This window comes from Artibeus jamaicensis, unplaced genomic scaffold (genome assembly GCF_021234435.1).
Source record: "Artibeus jamaicensis isolate MK-2021 breed Jamaican fruit bat unplaced genomic scaffold, CSHL_Jam_final contig_2566, whole genome shotgun sequence".
In the NCBI taxonomy this organism is placed as follows: Eukaryota; Metazoa; Chordata; class Mammalia; order Chiroptera; family Phyllostomidae; genus Artibeus; species Artibeus jamaicensis.
This window is the reverse complement of record NW_026521552.1, coordinates 696,228-713,284: the sequence shown is the minus strand read 5'-3', so window position 1 is coordinate 713,284 and position 17,057 is coordinate 696,228. Positions and strand designations below refer to the sequence as shown.

Genomic DNA, 17,057 nt, shown 5'->3' with positions numbered 1-17,057 from the left:
TACGCCCCTGACGGGGGATCTAACCGGAAACCTAGGCATGTGCTCTGGCCAAGAATTGAACCTGTGACCTTACAGTTTACAAGATAATACTCCAACCAACTGAGCCACACCTGCCAGAGTGATAGTGTCTCTTGATGAAAAAAAATTTTTAATTTTCATAGAAGTCTATTTTTCTTTTCTTTTTTTTTAGGGTAGAGCACACACACAGTCCCCACCTCTCCCAGACAACCACAAATTATGCAGTCGGGTTTCCCATATTTGGGGAAATCACAAGGGTCAGCACATCTGGAGTGCAATGGATAAGGCTCATCCTGAGAAAACTACCTTTGTGATCATAGTGTCTCCCCTGTCAGGTAAGTATTCATTTATCGGTTTTTTTCTTTCATTGTCTGTGCCTTTGTGGCCACCCAGTTTCCCAGCACCATTTGTTGAAAAGACTGTCCTTTTACCAGCTAATGGTCATGTAACCCACACCAAAGTATTTTTCCCACTGATCTATACATCTATATTTAAGCCAGTACCATGCCGCTTTGATTACTATAGTTCTGTAGTAGGTTTTGAAAATTAAGTGTGAGACCTCCAGTATTGTTCCGTTAAGATGGTTTTGGCTGCTGGGGTCCCTTGCACTGCCATTGTGATTCTGATAGACATCACATTGGTCAGTCTGGGGAGTATTACCAACTTAGCTATATTAAGTCTTCTAATTCATGACACAGGATGCCTTTCTATTTATTCAGTATTTGATTTCTTTCAGCAATTATTTGTAGGCTTCAGTGTACAAGTCTTTAACTTCCCTGCCTCTATTGCTGGCTCTAAGGGCAGAGGCCTACCTACCAGCCTCACACTATAGCCTAATCTATTTAAAGCTAGTATAATCTAGTTTCTCTTGACAATGTGACTGGCTCTGGAGGAAGAGGGTTATCTAACCTCACAGTCTAGTATGTCTTGCCTCCGTGGTTGGCTCCAGGGGAAGAAGCCTACCTATCAGACTCACATGGTAGTCCAGACTAGTCTAGTTTATTGGAGCCCACTCTAGTCTAGTCTAGTACAGGTTGGCTCTGTGACCAATACTTGGGGAAGAGGCCTACCTTCAAACCTCACACTCTAGCCTTTTCTAATGTACCCTGGCTCCATGGCCAGCTCTGGTGGAAGAGGACTACCTACACACCTCACAGTCTAGTCTAGCTCAGTGTAGACTAGTCTGGTCTAGTGTAGTCTAGTATAGCCTGTCTTGGCTCCATGGGCAGCTATGAGGGAAGAGGAGGTGTATTACAGTGTAGTCTAGTTTTATGTAGTCTGTCTTGGTCCATTGTCAGATCTTGGGAATGAGGTCTACATACAAACTCACTATGTAATCTAGTCTAGTATACGCTATCTAAATTGGTCCTACTTGGTTACGTCCCTGGCTCTGGGGGAAGGGCCTACCTTGTAACCTCACAATTTAATCTAGTGTAGTCTAGGGAGTGAGGTCAAAGAAAAGAGAGGGAGACATAGATCAGTACAAAGAGGTATCATAGATGGGGGAGAGAGATCAGATAGGGTAAAGAGACCACAGACAGTTTAGAAAGAGATCAGAGGCAGAAGAGAGATGATAAGGAGAAACAGATTTTATAAAGAAGAGAGAGAGTTGTCCATGGTGTGGCTCAGTGGGTTGAGTACTGGCCTGTTAACCAAAAAGTCACGGGTTCAACTCCCCATCAGGGCACATGGCTGGATTGCAGGCAAGGTCGATGTTTCTTTCATACATCAGTGTATCATCTCCTTCTCCCCCCTCCCCCACCTTTAAAAATAAATTTTAAAAATCATAAAAAAAGATGGAGACAGAGATCACAGAAAACAGATCAGAGAGGGAGATAAAGATTAGAGAGAGGGACACAGAGATCTTCAAAAGCAGAGATAGAAAGCAGATCAGAGAGAGAAAGATCAGAAATATCTGAAAGAGAGAGATCTGAAAGACAAAAAGATGAGAGAGAGATCTGAAAGATAAGAGAGCTCAGATAGAAATCAGAGCTAATGAGAGAAGAGAGGGAGAAAAATCAGAAAAAGATCAGAGAGATGTGAACAAGAGAGAGCAGAAACAAGAGATCATACAGTAGAGAGATCAGATAGAAAGAAATCAAAGGAGAGAGGGGGAGGGAGAGATCAGAGAACAGATAGACATTATCAGAGAGATCAGAAAGAAAGATGAAGGAAACCTGGCTGGCATAGCTCAGTGGATTGAGCACGGGCCTGCGAACCACTCGATCACGGTTCGATTCCCAGTCAGGGCACATGCCTAGGTTGCAGGCCAGTTCCCGACAGGGGACTCACAAGAGGCAACCACACATTGATGTTTCTCTCCTCTCCTTCCCTTCCTCTCTAAAGATAAATAAAATCTAAAAAAAAAAGAAGAAGAAGAAGAAACATGAGGGAAAAAAGAAAGAGACCAGAGAAAGAAAAGGGGGAGACAGAAATTATCCATTAGAGATGGAAACAGGTAGCAGAAAGAGATCAAACAGAAAGAAAAATATAAGAGAAAGCAGAGAGAAAGATCAAAGACAGACAGGAATCAGAGAACGAAGACTGATCAGAGACAGATCAGAGTGGAGACAAATCAGAGAAATGAGAAAGAGAGGGAGAGAGAGATCAGAGATCTGAAAAAAGATCAGAGGGGGGCAGGGAGAGATCAGAGAGAGAACGGGACAGAGAGAGAGAGAGAGAGAGCAGGCGCAGCAGGACATACCTTGCCTTACTGGAATTTGCTGGGATGTTCCAGCTGTGATGCCACATCTTGCCAATATCCGCCCAGCTGTGCTGGGCTGGGCAGGGATGCTTACCTGCAGCATTCTCCCAATCTTCAAATGTCTGCAACCGAATCGTTTATTTTTTTATTATTGAACAAATAGAATCTACAGCAAGAAAAGAATTTGGGCTAACACACCCCCACCCATACCTACATTTGGGTAGTCATGTCTCCCCAGGAAAACTGGCACCACCTTTAGTTGTCAATCAATATGAAACTTCTTCACCCTGACCCTGCCAACTATGTAAGTCCTCAGAACAAAGGACTCTCTTTGGGGGCTCATGGCTCTCTTGCCACGTAGGGGACCTCTGGCCGGAGGGCCTCTGGCCACCTGGGTGGTGGCCCCCCCAGGCCTTTGGCCACCCTTGCTTTTGCTCTCCCATTCACTAATAAACTGCTTGCGTGCTAATAGGCTCACTGACCTGTAATTCTTTACTGCATCGGCGAGAAGAACCAGGCTTTCTTGGGTGATAACTCAATACATCTCAGGGTCTCTACTCTGCCTTATTCTACAAACACATTCACCACCAGTGCTTGTGTATTTAAATACCTATATTCAATTTATGTGGACTGCGGTAACATCAGGCAACATAATTGCACCAGTCCTGAGAACGTTCTGCCTCTACTGCCTGTCTCACTTTAACCCTGGCCGGCAGTTACCACTGCCCAGCCTGGATACGTGGATGACACCAAAGCCAGATAACTTTGAATGGGAGCCCTGGTCTGTGAGGCCTTCCCTGGTCCATGAGTCCTCCCTGGTCCTCACAGAACTCCATTAACTACCTGACCATAAGCAGACACTTCACAGTGTATCACACAATGAACAACAGTACGAACAGGGCAGCTTCCCTAGAAGTTAAAAACAGATGCCTGACTTCTGCCACATTCCTGCAGTAATACTACACCCCACTCAGGGTCTCACAGTAAACAGGACAGATGCTGCCAGGGCCCCCAAAGAAGAGGATGGCCAGGGAACTCCTCCTGGCACAGACACAACAGAGCCTCCGGGAACCTATGGAGATGAAGGCTGACTTCTCAGTGAAACACACCATAGTGATGTTCAGGAGCAGGGCGCAGGGCATGAGAGGACAAGGAGTTAGTGATTTACACAAAAAAACAAGGTTACCCTTCTCTCTGCTCAGCCTATGGACTGGGGACTCGTGATGGAGCTCAGGAGTCCTGGTCTCTGGGGTTGCTGGGCCCAGAGCAAAGCCGCTGCTCTGTCAGCGTAACCACAGAGAGTCTCAGAACAGATGGAACCGGAGGATGCACCCCACAACTCTGGGGCTCAGTCTTTAGCTCCCTTCTCCCTCCCTACCCTGCTGACTCCCAAATGTGTATTTTGCAGATCCAACCTTTGCTGTAAACTGTGGACTGGTTACTCAACTCCTAACTCCAGAGAGTTATATTACAGACTTCTAAAACCAAACATCTACAAACTGGAACTCTTAAGCTCTTTCCTAAATCCATTCCTCCCAAAGACTTCTTCACATAATTAAATGGGTACATCCTTCACGAAGTCAGTCAGTCCAAAAGTCTAGGCATCTTCCTTGATTCCTCTTTTCTCTGATATCCCATTATCCATTTAACAAGTCCAGTCACCACCATGTTAAGAATTATATTATAAACTTCATCCATTCTCACCAAATCTATGACTGAAGCAGGAAGCCAACCCCAGTCATTTCTCCCCTGGATCACCACCAAGGCCTCCACCTGAGGCGCCTGCTTCTGGGCTTGTCACACTGTCCTGTGCCCTCTATGACAGTTTTTCCCTGCAAAGCATCCCCGAGGGATACTTTCTAGCAGCTAAACTAGCTCATGTCTGTCACCTGCTCAAAACTTCCCACCAGGTTCTGAATAAAACTGAAAATCTTTAGCAGGGCCTATGAGGTCAGGTGTGGTCTGTGCTCACTGCTTAGATGTCACCTCCACACACCTCCCTTGTCACTCGATGCAGTCAGCTCTCTCCTGCTGCCAGGATTTTACACTGGCTTTACCTCCTCTCAAAATGTGTTTCCCTGGGAGACTAGAAAGATGGACATGTCACACCTGTTTCTTAAAACTGCAGACCTGTGCCTGGGACATAAATAGGTGCTGAGTCCATATCTGTTCAAGCAAAGCAGAGTCTTGGGGCAGATCAAGATAGCGCCAACCTGCTGGCGAAGGTGTGTGATAGAGTTATGAAAACGCCTCGGAATTAAGTTTCAAGAGACTGATTCCACAGATGAAATTTTTACTCTAAAGACAAACTACAGACTAAATGGTTATTGGACAGAGGAATCCCAGGAATCTCCTTTTAACCCCAGGAAAGGTGGAGACCAGGGATGGGGTGAAATGAAATGAGGGGGATCCTGGCTTTCCTTTTCCTAGCTGCTCATGACTGTAAGTGAGCTACCTACTCTCTCTCAGCCCCAATTTCTCATTGGTTTAAAGATCAAATGAGATTGCAATATAAAGAACTCCCAAAGATTAGGTGCTGACCTACACTGATTCCTTCCACACCTGCTTTTCTCTTTCCTGAGACAACAAAATCTTACATCTAAAATGGCACATAGCCCTGGCTGGTGTGGCTCAGTAGAATGAATGCTGGCCTGCTAATCAAAGGGTCACCGGTTCAATTCCCACTCAGGGCACATGCCTGGGTTGCAGGCCAGGTCCCCAGTAGGGGGCGCATAAGAGGCAACCACACATTTATGTTTTCTCTCCCTCTCTCCTTCCCTTCACCTCTCTAAAAATAAGTAAATAAAATATTTTTAAAAATCTATTAAAATAAATAAAACGGTGCATAAATAATGACATGCAGCAGTCAGAATCATGTGACCTCAGAGCCAAGGAAACTGCTTTCATTTGACAGAGGACCATGGTGCTTTATGAATAAATGCTTATCTAATTGAGAACTCAACACTAAAATATACAAAGATAAATACATCATAAACAAACACTCCTGAATAATCATCCTAGCGCCACTGGAGGGCTGAGCACATTCCAAGCACTGGGCTAAGGGCTGAATACATGTCCCCTCGCTGAACCTTCACAGCAACATGGTGAGAGTTCAGTCAGCCAACTGAGGTTCCAAGTACATACCTTGTTTAAAGCCACACAGCCACCAAGTGGCAGCTGGGATTCCAATGACCAGTCTGTTTAGTTCTGTAGCCTGGGCTACAAACCCAGGGCTGCTGGAAGGCTTCAGCAGTCTGTGTGCTGCACAAAGGAGCCCAAGGAAGGGACAACATGGGGCTGAATTCCAGTCCACGGTGATAAGCCCAGGCACCGGGTCCCTATGCAGAGGAAGACACATTTTTGCCATTTCCTAGAAACACCTCATGTGTTGAAGGCATTCTGAAGAAATAAAAGGCGTCCAAATTGGAAATAAAGAAGTAAAACTGTCATTCTTTGCTGATGTCATGATACTGTACATGGAGAACCCTAAAAATTCCAACGAAAAACCTGCTAGAACTGATACATGAATTCAGTAGAGTAGCGGGATATAAAATAAATATTCAAAAACCAGTTGCATTTTTATGCACTAATAGTGAACTATCAGAAAGAGAAACTAAGAAAACAGTCCCATGTATAACTGCATAAAAAAAAATACCTAGGAATAGCTCTGGCTGGTGTGGCTGAGTGGACTGAGTGCCAGCTTGTAAACAAAAGGGTTATCAGTTTGATTCCCAGTCAGGACACATGCCTGGGTTGTGGACCAGGTGCCCAGTTGGGGGCATGTGAGGGGCAACCACACACTGATGTTTCTCTCCCTCTCCTTCTCCTTCCCTTCCCCTCTCTCTAAAAAAATAATAAATAAAATGTTAAGAGGAAAAAAAGAACTTATATGTACAACCCATGGACATGAACTAAGGAGAAGGGGAGAAATGCTGGAGGGATGGAGAGTGGGTGGAGGGGCATAAAGGGGGGAGAAAATGGGACAACTGTAATTGCATAATCAATAAAAGATACTTAAAAAAATTTTTTTAGTTAACCCAGGAGGTAAAAGACCTGGACTCAGAAAATAAGAAACTGAAGAAAGAAACTGAAAGAAGATACAGATAAATGGAAGCATATGCCCTGTTCATGGATGGGAAGAATTAACATCATTAAAATGTCCACACTACCCAAATCAATCTACAGAGTCAATGCAATTCCTATCAAAATAAAATTGTGTTTTTCCAAGAACTAGAACAAATAATCCAAAAACGTATATGGAACCACAAAAGACCCCATAGAGCCATAGTGATCTTGAGAAAGAAGAACAGAGCTGGAGGTATCCCACTATCTAGTATTAAGCTATACTACATGGCTATAGTAATTCAAATAGCATGGTACTGGCATAAAAATAGATACCTAGATCAGTGGAACACAAAAGAGTCCATCAATAAACCCACACCTATATGGTCAATTAACCTATGACAAAGGAGGCAAGAACATATTAATGGGGTAAAAAGAGTATCTTCAATAAACAGTGTTGAGAAAATGGACTAATACATACAAGAAAATGAAACTAAACCACCTTACACACCATATACAAGAATAAACTCAAAATGAATTAAAGACAATGTAAGATGTAAAACCATAAAACTCTTAGAATATAGGAAATAGAAAAATAAGTACATTTGTTTTATAACCAGCAAATCTAACCACATCACTTCTGTTGAAAACCCTTCCTTGCCCCTTAGTTCCCATTTCTCTTCCCAGCCTAGCCTGCAGCATCCTTGAAGGGCTTCTCACCCTGCATGGTACCCATCTCTCTGAATCTGAGCCTTTGTACATGGCTCCTATACACAATGGAACCCAATCTCTGCCTCTTAACCTCCTGACTCCTGCTCATCTCTCAGGCCCAGACTATATGCTCCTCCCCAGGGAAACCCTTCCTATACTTCCAGCAGAGTTAGGCACCCCTACAATGTGTTCTGGGACACCAGACCTCGTGTTAAGCGCACTGGTTATGGGCCTGGTGCAGAGCTCCTATCCAGCAGGCACTGAGTGAGTTTGAGAAAACGAGTAAATGAAGTGGAGGTTACAAGGGGATTGCTTTCCCTTACAATTCTTGGCCTTTAATTTCCTATTTGGGCCTTATCCTCTGTTCTGGACTCCTGAGCCCCAAATCCCACAGAGAGGGGTAGCGGGAGTCAAGACCAAGGCTAAGGGTCCCAGCTGGTGGCTATGCTCTAACTCCTGTTCTCCAGATATGAATGGATGTGTAAAACCTCATTTTTCTGCACTAGGTTATTGTACAACTTTTGTGGCCTCCCCATCACCTGCAGGATAAACCCAGCCTTCTTACCTTGACATTAAAGGTCCTTTGGTGCTATCTAGATCATGGCTATTTATTTTTTACAGTCGTGACCCTTTCTATGTTGACACTAGCACTTTGCCCCAGTGAGTCTGGTGACTAATTTCTGCTCATGCTCCAGGCACATGGCCCTCTCCTGCACCTGTCTTGTTAGCTTGCACTATTCTACTGGACCTGCCCAGCCCTCTGCAGATGTAATGGGAGAAATTGGTATCAGTTGTCTGCCGCTCATACTGATGACATCATCTATCTTGTGACATCATCTAATGGAGGGGTGCTGACTCATACTACTGATGTAATCAAGAGAAACCAAGAGTTTTATGCAAATTTAAAGCCACAATAAGCCCCCATGACTTGTAACCCTTAGTTTTTTTAATTTTTTAACATTTTATTTATTTTTAGAGAGGAGGGGAAGGAGAGAGGCCGAGAAACATCAATGTATGGTTGCCTCTTGCACTCCCCCTACAGGGGACCTGACCTGCAACCCAGGCATGTGCCCTGATGGAGAATTGAACCTGGGACCCTTTGCTTCGCAAGTCTATGTTCAATCCACTGAGCTATACCAGCCAGGGCTAAATTTTTTTTTTTAGATTTTATTTATTTACTTTAATGAGGGGGGGAGGGAGAAAGAGAGGAAGAGAAACTTCAATGTGTGGTTGCCTCTCACATACCCCTTGCTTGGGATCTGGCCTGCAACCTAGGCATGTGCCCTAACTGGGAATCGAACTACAACCCTTTAGTTCACAGCCCAGCACTCAATCCATTGAGCTACAACATCCAGAGCTATTTTTAAAATTTTAAGATTGATTTTTGAGAGGGGGGAGGGGAGAGAGAAAGAGGGACAACAATCTGTTGCTCTACTTATTTTTGCATCCATTAGTTAATTCTTGCATGTTCCCTAAGGATCAAACCCACAATCCTGGTATATCGGAACTATGGTCTAAATAACTGAACTACCAGCCAAGGTAGCTTTACCTTATTTTAAATACTAAGTCTTTTTTTTTTTAAGCATTCTAGGCAGTAAGGATATCTTCTTCAGAAGGTGGAATCTGGGGGGCCACATATTCATTCTCTTTATTCATGCTTTTTCTTAATCCTGGTCTACAGTGCAGAAGATTGAGCATCTAGATGGGACCAAACACGAAAGTTTCTCCTTCACAGATATCCTGCCCCAACTCCACCCCAAAATGGCATCTCAGACATCAACACATTCTTATGTTCATCTGTCACAAAGGGAATTCTTTCAATAATTGCAGGTCATTAATCATGGTGAGAATTGTTCACATTACATGGGAAGTCAGGATGGAGAGGATGGAGAGAAACTCTGGGACACAGGAAAGACTAACTTTGAATGCAAATGTAAGCCCACACATACTTCTCATGTTTAGTAACTCTAACAGTGCCTTCTAATTACAAATTTCTTCTATTAACTCCACTTTAACAGAACATTCACAGCTATCCTGACCAGTAAGAATGTGCATTTTTTAACCCTTGGTCTGCAGAACTGATTCTGTAGCCACATGAATCTAAAACCTACATGTCCCTTCTTCACCAATACTCAAGCCTCTGAGCCCATCCCAACAGGGATGCTGGACATGAGTGACCTGTCAGAGGGGATGTGTTCAGTGGTTGAAGGTCATTTACTCCAGATGGGAATTCTTTATGCTCTCAGGGAGCCTAGCTGGAGAGAATGTAGAGAAGGCTCTGGGACAAAAGAAATAAGTATTCTTAAAAGCTAACCTTGACAATCATAAGAAGCAAAGGAAAACAATAAGCAGCTAAAACAACCTCACTAGGCAGGAAAAACAGAAATAGAGAATTAAAGGTTGCAGGTTCTAAATCCAGGGATGTTAAGAGAAAAAGCAGGCCCACTCAGACCCAAAACACAGTATTTACCTAAAAAGCAGCCAGGTGTTCCTGGTCCTGCTCCAGCTCTGAACTGTTTCCTCGGGAGACATTACACGGAGTCATGTCTGCATTTTGAGGATTTGCCTTCACAGGCATCAGCACAACCCCTTTAACTGCTCCCACCACCTTCCCAGGCCTAAGGACCTTGAAATGCTAAAAAGAGCACTATCTCCTCTCCTTTGTCACGGGAGAAAGTCAGGAACAATGAGCTCCTGCATGGAGACCACACTATGAGTTTTTTCTTTCTTGTTTTTCAGAGGCTCTCTCCTCCCACACATGTCCACAAATTCCTACAGCAATGAGAACATACACTGCTCTCCTGAACCCCCAAACTCAGTAATTACCTGGTTACCCCCAATGACCTTATAAATACATCCAGACATGCCTTTTCCTTCACTTTCCCCTTCTCTCCCACCCTGCAGAAAAGCTTTGCCTTTTCTTTCTCCAAGAAATGCTCCTTCTTATAATTGTTTTTTGGCCACATTCCTTCTATGTGTTGTTACTTTCTAAGTAAAAAAATTTTTATAAAAAAATAAATGCATGTCCTGACCTGGTGGCTCAGTTGATTGCAGCATCATCTTGTATACAGAAAAGGTTGTGTGTTTGATTACAGGTCAGAGTACTTATCTAGCTTGCAGGTTCCATCTCTGGTCCCAGCACATGCAGGAGAAAGCTCATCAATGTTTATCTCTTTTTTCCTGTCTCTAAATTCAATAACCATATCCTCATGTGAGTATTTAAAAAAAAAATGTATCCCAAAGCATTCCTGCTAATCCATGGGCTCACCTTAGCATCACCAGGAGAACCTCATTAAACACTGATGCCCTACCCAAAGCAGTAAACCAACTCTGTGGAGGACAGCACAGCTGATGTCATTTCTTAAAACGTCTCAGGATTTAATAGGAATCTGAAGGAAAACAGTGTAGCTTTAATAACCATGCAGACCCGAGGGTAATAAGGACTCTAAGTTACAATTCTGCAAGTCTGCAAATGCAGCCCATGAAATGGCATCTTTATCTAGTTCCCTCATGGTTCCTAGGCTGCTCCCCCAAGAGCTGTTTTCTGTATACTTGGCCAGACATATCAGGCCAGCAAACATCAGACCTCTGGTACTGTGAGGACTTTGGGCAAAAACTTCTAAAATGACAGGCTCCCTGGGCAAAACTTTTTTTTCCTAGGAAAAAACAAAGAATTATATTAAAAGCTTAAAATGATAAATACAAGTCTTAATACTGAAAACTTTAAAAAATATTAGCTATGAAAACATATTAATCAAATTAAATATAAGTAGATGAGCTTTCTGGGAAATACATTTCAAGTCAATCCGGTCCACCCTTCAATATTTTCAGAGAATGGAAAGAGGGACTTGAGGGGAAGAGCTCCTTTGTGGCTCACAGTCACTAGTTCAACAAATCACATGAAGGCAAAAAAACAAAACAAAACAAAACCCCCTGCTGAACATTAGACATACTCATGAGACTAGGTTCTGATTGTTAAGATCACTGACATTCTTACCAAGTGCATAGTAAATTAGCCTGATATCACTAAGTACTAATGCATGTTTCAACATACAGTAAACAGTAGAAAGGATACAGGGTTCCGAATTTAAACTAGGCACAATATATTTAAAAGGAAAACTGGGTTTTTTTTTTTAATGTAATGACTTCTCTGGTTAAAGTTTAAAAAACGTTGAGACTATCTCATATTTAGAAAAGAATGTTAAGTACTGGTTAAGAGATATCACCAATGCTTATTTCAAAAGTTAATGACTGAAGCTGGAGGACTTCCGCCAAGATGGAGGCATAGGTGGATGTGCCGTGCCTTCTCACACAACCAAGTTTAGACACAACTAAATATTAGCAACAGAAAACACAGCCAGAACACGGAAAATTGAACTTTTCGGAAGTCTGTTAACAACAAATTCTTCAGTCTGACCGGTAAGGGGCGAAACCAGCAGCTGATGGAGCGGGGTTGCACAGGAAAACTCGGTCAGACGGACTCAGGTGCGCAGAATCCAGGCGCAGGGTTGGACCGAGCGAGCGACCGAGCGAGCGACCACAGGGAAACAGCAAGGGAGCAGGGCTGAGGGTTGACTGTGGTCGCGCATTTGTGCACGGATAGACAAGCGAGAGAGTGGGCGATTGGACCGGGACCCAGCGGTCCCCATGGCAAGCAGCAGGGAGGGCGCCGCCATTTCCCTGCTCTGACCCCACCTCCACATACAGCATCATAACCCAGCGACTCTGAGTGGCCCGGCCCAGGTGAACCACCTAAGGCGCTGACCCTCCCCAGCTGTGAGAAACAGCAGAGGGGGTCGCCATTTCCCACTCTGACCACGCCCCCACATACAGCGTCACAACCCAGCGACCTGGGAGTCCAAGGCTCCGTTCCTCACACTTAAAGGGCACGAACAGACCAAAAATGGCTCAAGAAGATCTCAAAGCCCCAGAGCCTATAAATTTAAGCGATGAAGAAATAGCAAAACTCTCAGGTGCACAGTTTAAAACACTGGTGATCAGGATCCTCACAGAACTGTTGATTATAGCCACAACTAGACAAATATATGAAGGCGAAACTAATTGAAATGAATGGAATTGCACAGGAAACCAATAGCAATGAAAAGGAAACTGGGACTCAAATCAATGGAGTGGACCAGAAGAAAGCAAATAATGGCCAAACAGAAAAGAGTCAAGAAGCAAGAATTCAAAGAAATGAGGAGAGTCTTAGGAACCTCCAGGACATCTTTAAACGCTCCAACATCCGAATTATAGGGGTACCAGAAGGGGGGAAAGGCACAGCCACCAGTGGAAAACTTATTTGAACAAATAATAAAGGAGAATTTCCCCAATCTGGCAAAGGAAATAGACTTCCAGGAAATCCAGGAAGCTCAGAGAGTCCCAAAAGTTGGACCCAAGAAGAAATACACCAAGGCACATCATAATTAAATTAGCCAAGATTAAAATGAAGGAGAGAATCCTAGAAGCAGCAAGAGCTAAGGGGACAGTCACCTACAAAGGAGTCCCCATCAGACTGTCAGTGGATTTCTCAAAAGAGACCTTACAGGCAAGAAGGGGCTGGAAAGAGGTATTCCAAGTCATGAAATCCAAAGGCCTACAACCAAGATTGCTCTATCCAGCAAAACTTTCATTTAGAATGGAAGGACAGGTAAAGTGCTTCTCAGATAAGGTCAAATTCAAGGAGTTCATCATCACCAAGCCCTTATTATATGAAATGTTAAAGGGACTTATCTAAGAAAAAGAAGTTAGAGAAACATGAAGAGTGAAAGGACAACAAACTCAGTTATTAATAACCACACCTAAAACAAAAGCAAACTAAAAGGACAGCTAGATCAGGAGCGGAAACATAGAAATGAAGATCTCAAGGAGGGTTAGCAACAGGGGAGTGGGAGGAGAAGTGGGGAGAAGGTACAGAAAATAAGTAGCATAGACAGTAGATAGAAAATAGATGGGGGGGGGGCAAGAATAGCATGGGAAATATAGAATCTAAAGAACTTGAGACACATGGACATAAACTAAAGGGGGATAATGGTGGGGATGGGGGGTAGGGTGGAGGGGAATGAAGGGGGGAATAGAACAACTGTAACAGCATAATCAATAAAAAAAATTAAAAAAAAAAAGTTAATGACTACTTCCAGAAAAGTAGACACTCAACAGACTAAGATTAATCTCAATGTGTTTTTCAAAAATAAATTCAACATGAGATGTAGAAAAAGTAAGCGCAGTGGGCAGAAAATAAAAAGACCCAATGCCTTTAATATTCCTGGGTAAAGCATGTGGTGATAGACTTACTCATTTCATCTCCCAGGTCATCTCCCTCTTGCCATCCCATGATATAAGAAGGGACTCACGACTGGCAGACAAGTCTCTGACCTCTGAGTGAATAAGGGTTGCTACTTGAAGCAAATAATTATAAAATTCACAAGCTTTATAAACTGGAGAATTGTAATTCTCATTCAAATCTGTTTAACTGACACAATTCAGTGAATGTTTAACTAAATGTTGTATAAAGCCCCAAGCCTATAAATCACAACTTAATCATTTGCATTTGGTTTCCCTTCTTCCTGCTACTCTGTACTTCTCTGGATGAATCTTGTTTATGTCCCTTCCCTGTCTCCCTGCACTGTTGTCCGTTCCCGGATTTTCCCTCCCCTTTTCTTTATTCCTGTACCTACAACTGTTCTGTGAAACTAGTGAAACCTATTTCACCTTCACTTGCTCGTTCTCCCGGATGTATCTGATCGCTCCGTCTGCATCCCCCGCCCTGCCCCCTCTGCTGCCCCAGTTACAAGTCTTTCCCGTTACCCACCAAAAGCTGGCTCTCGGTGCTTCGTCCCTCCGATCCGTCACCTCAAACCGCCTTCATATCCCCGGTCTCGCTACAACTGGTCTCCTCAGAACGACTCCCTCCGTCTGAAGCGTCTCACCCTTTGCTGTCCCCACGTCTGCTCACAGGCCCCTCTCCCGGTCAGTTCCTCTGGTCTCTCAGAGGCTCCTGCGCCTCCACGGCATTTTTCCCATTTTCCTCCTCTGGGTACTTTCCCTAGTTACCCTTTCAGTCCTACGTCGCGTTCCCGTCCCTCCCACCTCCCCAGCGTTGTCGTCTCTCTCAGTCCAGACCTTTCCTCACGTGTTCCGTCTCCGGATCCCCTCACAGTCTCGTCACTGCCCCTCCCGAGACTTTAAAGAGCATCAGATGGGTGGGCTGTGCAGGAAAAGGCTCAGAGCACGAGGATCACAGGGGAGGTTGCGTTCAACTGCCGGAAAGCGGAGCGATCACGGGCTGCACGGCTTCCGATTCCCCCCAGACTAACGCGCAGCGTTCACTTAACGGAGCCTCCCCAAGACGCCGGGCTCACCGCGGCAGGAGCCTCGCAGCGACTTCATAGCCTTCGGAGACCCGCAGGCTTCACGTGCGTAGGAAAGAGGACTGAGACAATCAGGCTTCAACTGGTAATGCGAAAACCTGGAAGGACTGCGTGCCTTCCCCTACTCCGCAGTAGTACGTTTCTGTAAGAATCTGCGCATGCTCCTCACCTCAGTTCTGTAAGAATCTGCGCATGCTCCTCACCTCAGTAGATGGGAGATTTTACTCAGTGCTGATTTGTGCGATGTGCAGGCGGGGGTGGGGGTAAGGGGGCGTGGGAAGGGGCGGGGCTTGCAAGGGGCCAGTCCAGTGCAGAAAAGAGGAATATAGGAGAGGGGCGAATGCAGTGGCCTTGAATGGGCTCCATTTCAGCTATCTCTCCTTGGTTATAACCTTCCTTGTTCATTGTTTTTTTATTTATCCACGTAACTTTATAAAATCTATGACATTTGTTTTCAAATGTAATCTTTTTTTTAATATTAAATTTTATTTAGTTACTTTTCAAGTACATTTTTTTTTTATCTATTTCTCCCACCCCCCCCCCCCCACCCCGCCCGGTCTCCCCCCTCCCTCCCATCCACCCCCCCAGTCCTCATCTCTGTGTCTTTCATACTTGTTCCTCAAAATCCCTCCCCCTTTTTCCCCTTAAGTTCCCTTCCCTCTCCCCTCTGGTCGCTGCCCACTTGTTCTCTATTTCAGTGTCTTTGTTTTTATTGTTTGCTTGTTTGTTTTATTCTTTAGCTTCCTGTCAAAGGTGAGATCATATGGTATTTGTCCTTCAATGCCTGGCCTATAATCTTTAGGTGACCCTCCAATGATTTTGAATTAAGATCTTGACCACACACTGTGATCATCCTTTGGGCATTCAAAGTCTACAGAAAATGGCGCTGGGAAGGAAAAGGATGTGTTCTGGGAGCTTGGTCTGAACACAGTGCTATGGACCGGAGGCCAGTCCTGACAAGAGGGCAGGTATGTGCAGTGGCAATTAGAAAGTAAATAAATGCTGTCCTGTGGAACTGCCTGGGGAGAGACCTAAATTTCTATGCACTTTGCATCCAAAGATTCTTTGTCAGATTTAAAAATGCTGGTTTGAAACTGGAAAAGTTGACAATCATACTGCCTGTCACCACAAGAACCGAAAAGTAGAGAAGGGTTTGAATGTTTATGGGGGCTTTATATAGTTGGCAGGGATCAGAGAAGACAGCTGGTTATGTTCCCTAAAAGACCATCTTACATTTCATTTTAAGCTAGCCTTTTCTATAAGGAGAATAAAAGTTTAAGGGATTTGAAATGGGGTGGAGAGAAATGTAGATAAAAGGTTTGGTATTAATGAACAATGTTAATGAGATAAAAGCTGCAGTCCAGCACTCTCAGCTCTTGACAGGTGGTTCTTTGTGTGTCCTCTGCAGAAGGATGTCTCCCTGGAGCACAGTGGCTCAGACACACCTAGACTGCTTGCAGTTCTGGAGCACAAAGGTCAACTGCTTGTTTCTCTTGGACTCCAGATAGTTCATATCATCAGTTCCTGAAAGAACAGCGTTTTACGTGTATTGATTACTAAGTTTGTTAGCTATTACTGCAAACTAAAATTTTTCCAACTCTTGAGTTCCCTCATCACTTTATAACATGCTAAGTGAAATAAGTCAGTCTGAAAGGACAAATATATGATTTCACTTATATCTGTCACAGGCAACTCTTTTGCAATATTTTTTTTTTCTGTAACTCAGCCTTTTAGTCCCACTCTGGTCATCTGATTCAGGCCTTAGGAAATTAAAGAGCTGGCTGGCCCACTAGCCCTACAGGCAATTCTGGCACCAAGGAATAACACCTGTGAGTCAACACAGGTGACTATACTATTCACTCAGCTTTTATTGCTCAGGTTCAATCTCAGTAATAATCAGTAGCGATAACACACACAAAAAAATCAGTTACGATATCACGAGAGAATTAGTAACAAACCTGAGTCGCAAGAGTCCAAATCCAGTTCAGGTCTAGGAGGCAGCCCGGCAGCCTTGTCTTGCAAGAATTGGGTAGTAACAAACCTGAGTCTCAACAGTCCAGATCTGGTCCCAGTCTGGGAGGCAGCCAGGCAGTCCTTGTCTTGCAAGGCAAAGTCAGAGGGACAAAATCAAGGCGAAACTCTTTCTCCTGAGGCAGAAGGTGCAGGACATCTCAATGTAATTGCTCTCAGGATGC

The 17,057-nt window shown here is 44.1% G+C and overlaps 1 long non-coding RNA gene and 1 pseudogene across 1 annotated transcript in view; one reads left to right on the top strand and one right to left on the bottom strand.

Moving 5' to 3' along the window:
• The window catches only part of LOC128626973 (uncharacterized), a 51,243-nt gene extending 36,146 nt beyond the window's left edge, over positions 1–15,097 (top strand). Inside the window, exons 2-3 of the long non-coding RNA XR_008391083.1 lie at positions 191–353; positions 14,803–15,097. This is a non-coding gene — a long non-coding RNA (uncharacterized LOC128626973). The remainder of the gene's footprint in view (positions 1–190; positions 354–14,802) is intronic.
• LOC119041668 (uncharacterized) lies at positions 187–361 on the bottom strand (annotated as a pseudogene).
• Positions 15,098–17,057: the final 1,960 nt, after the last annotated feature.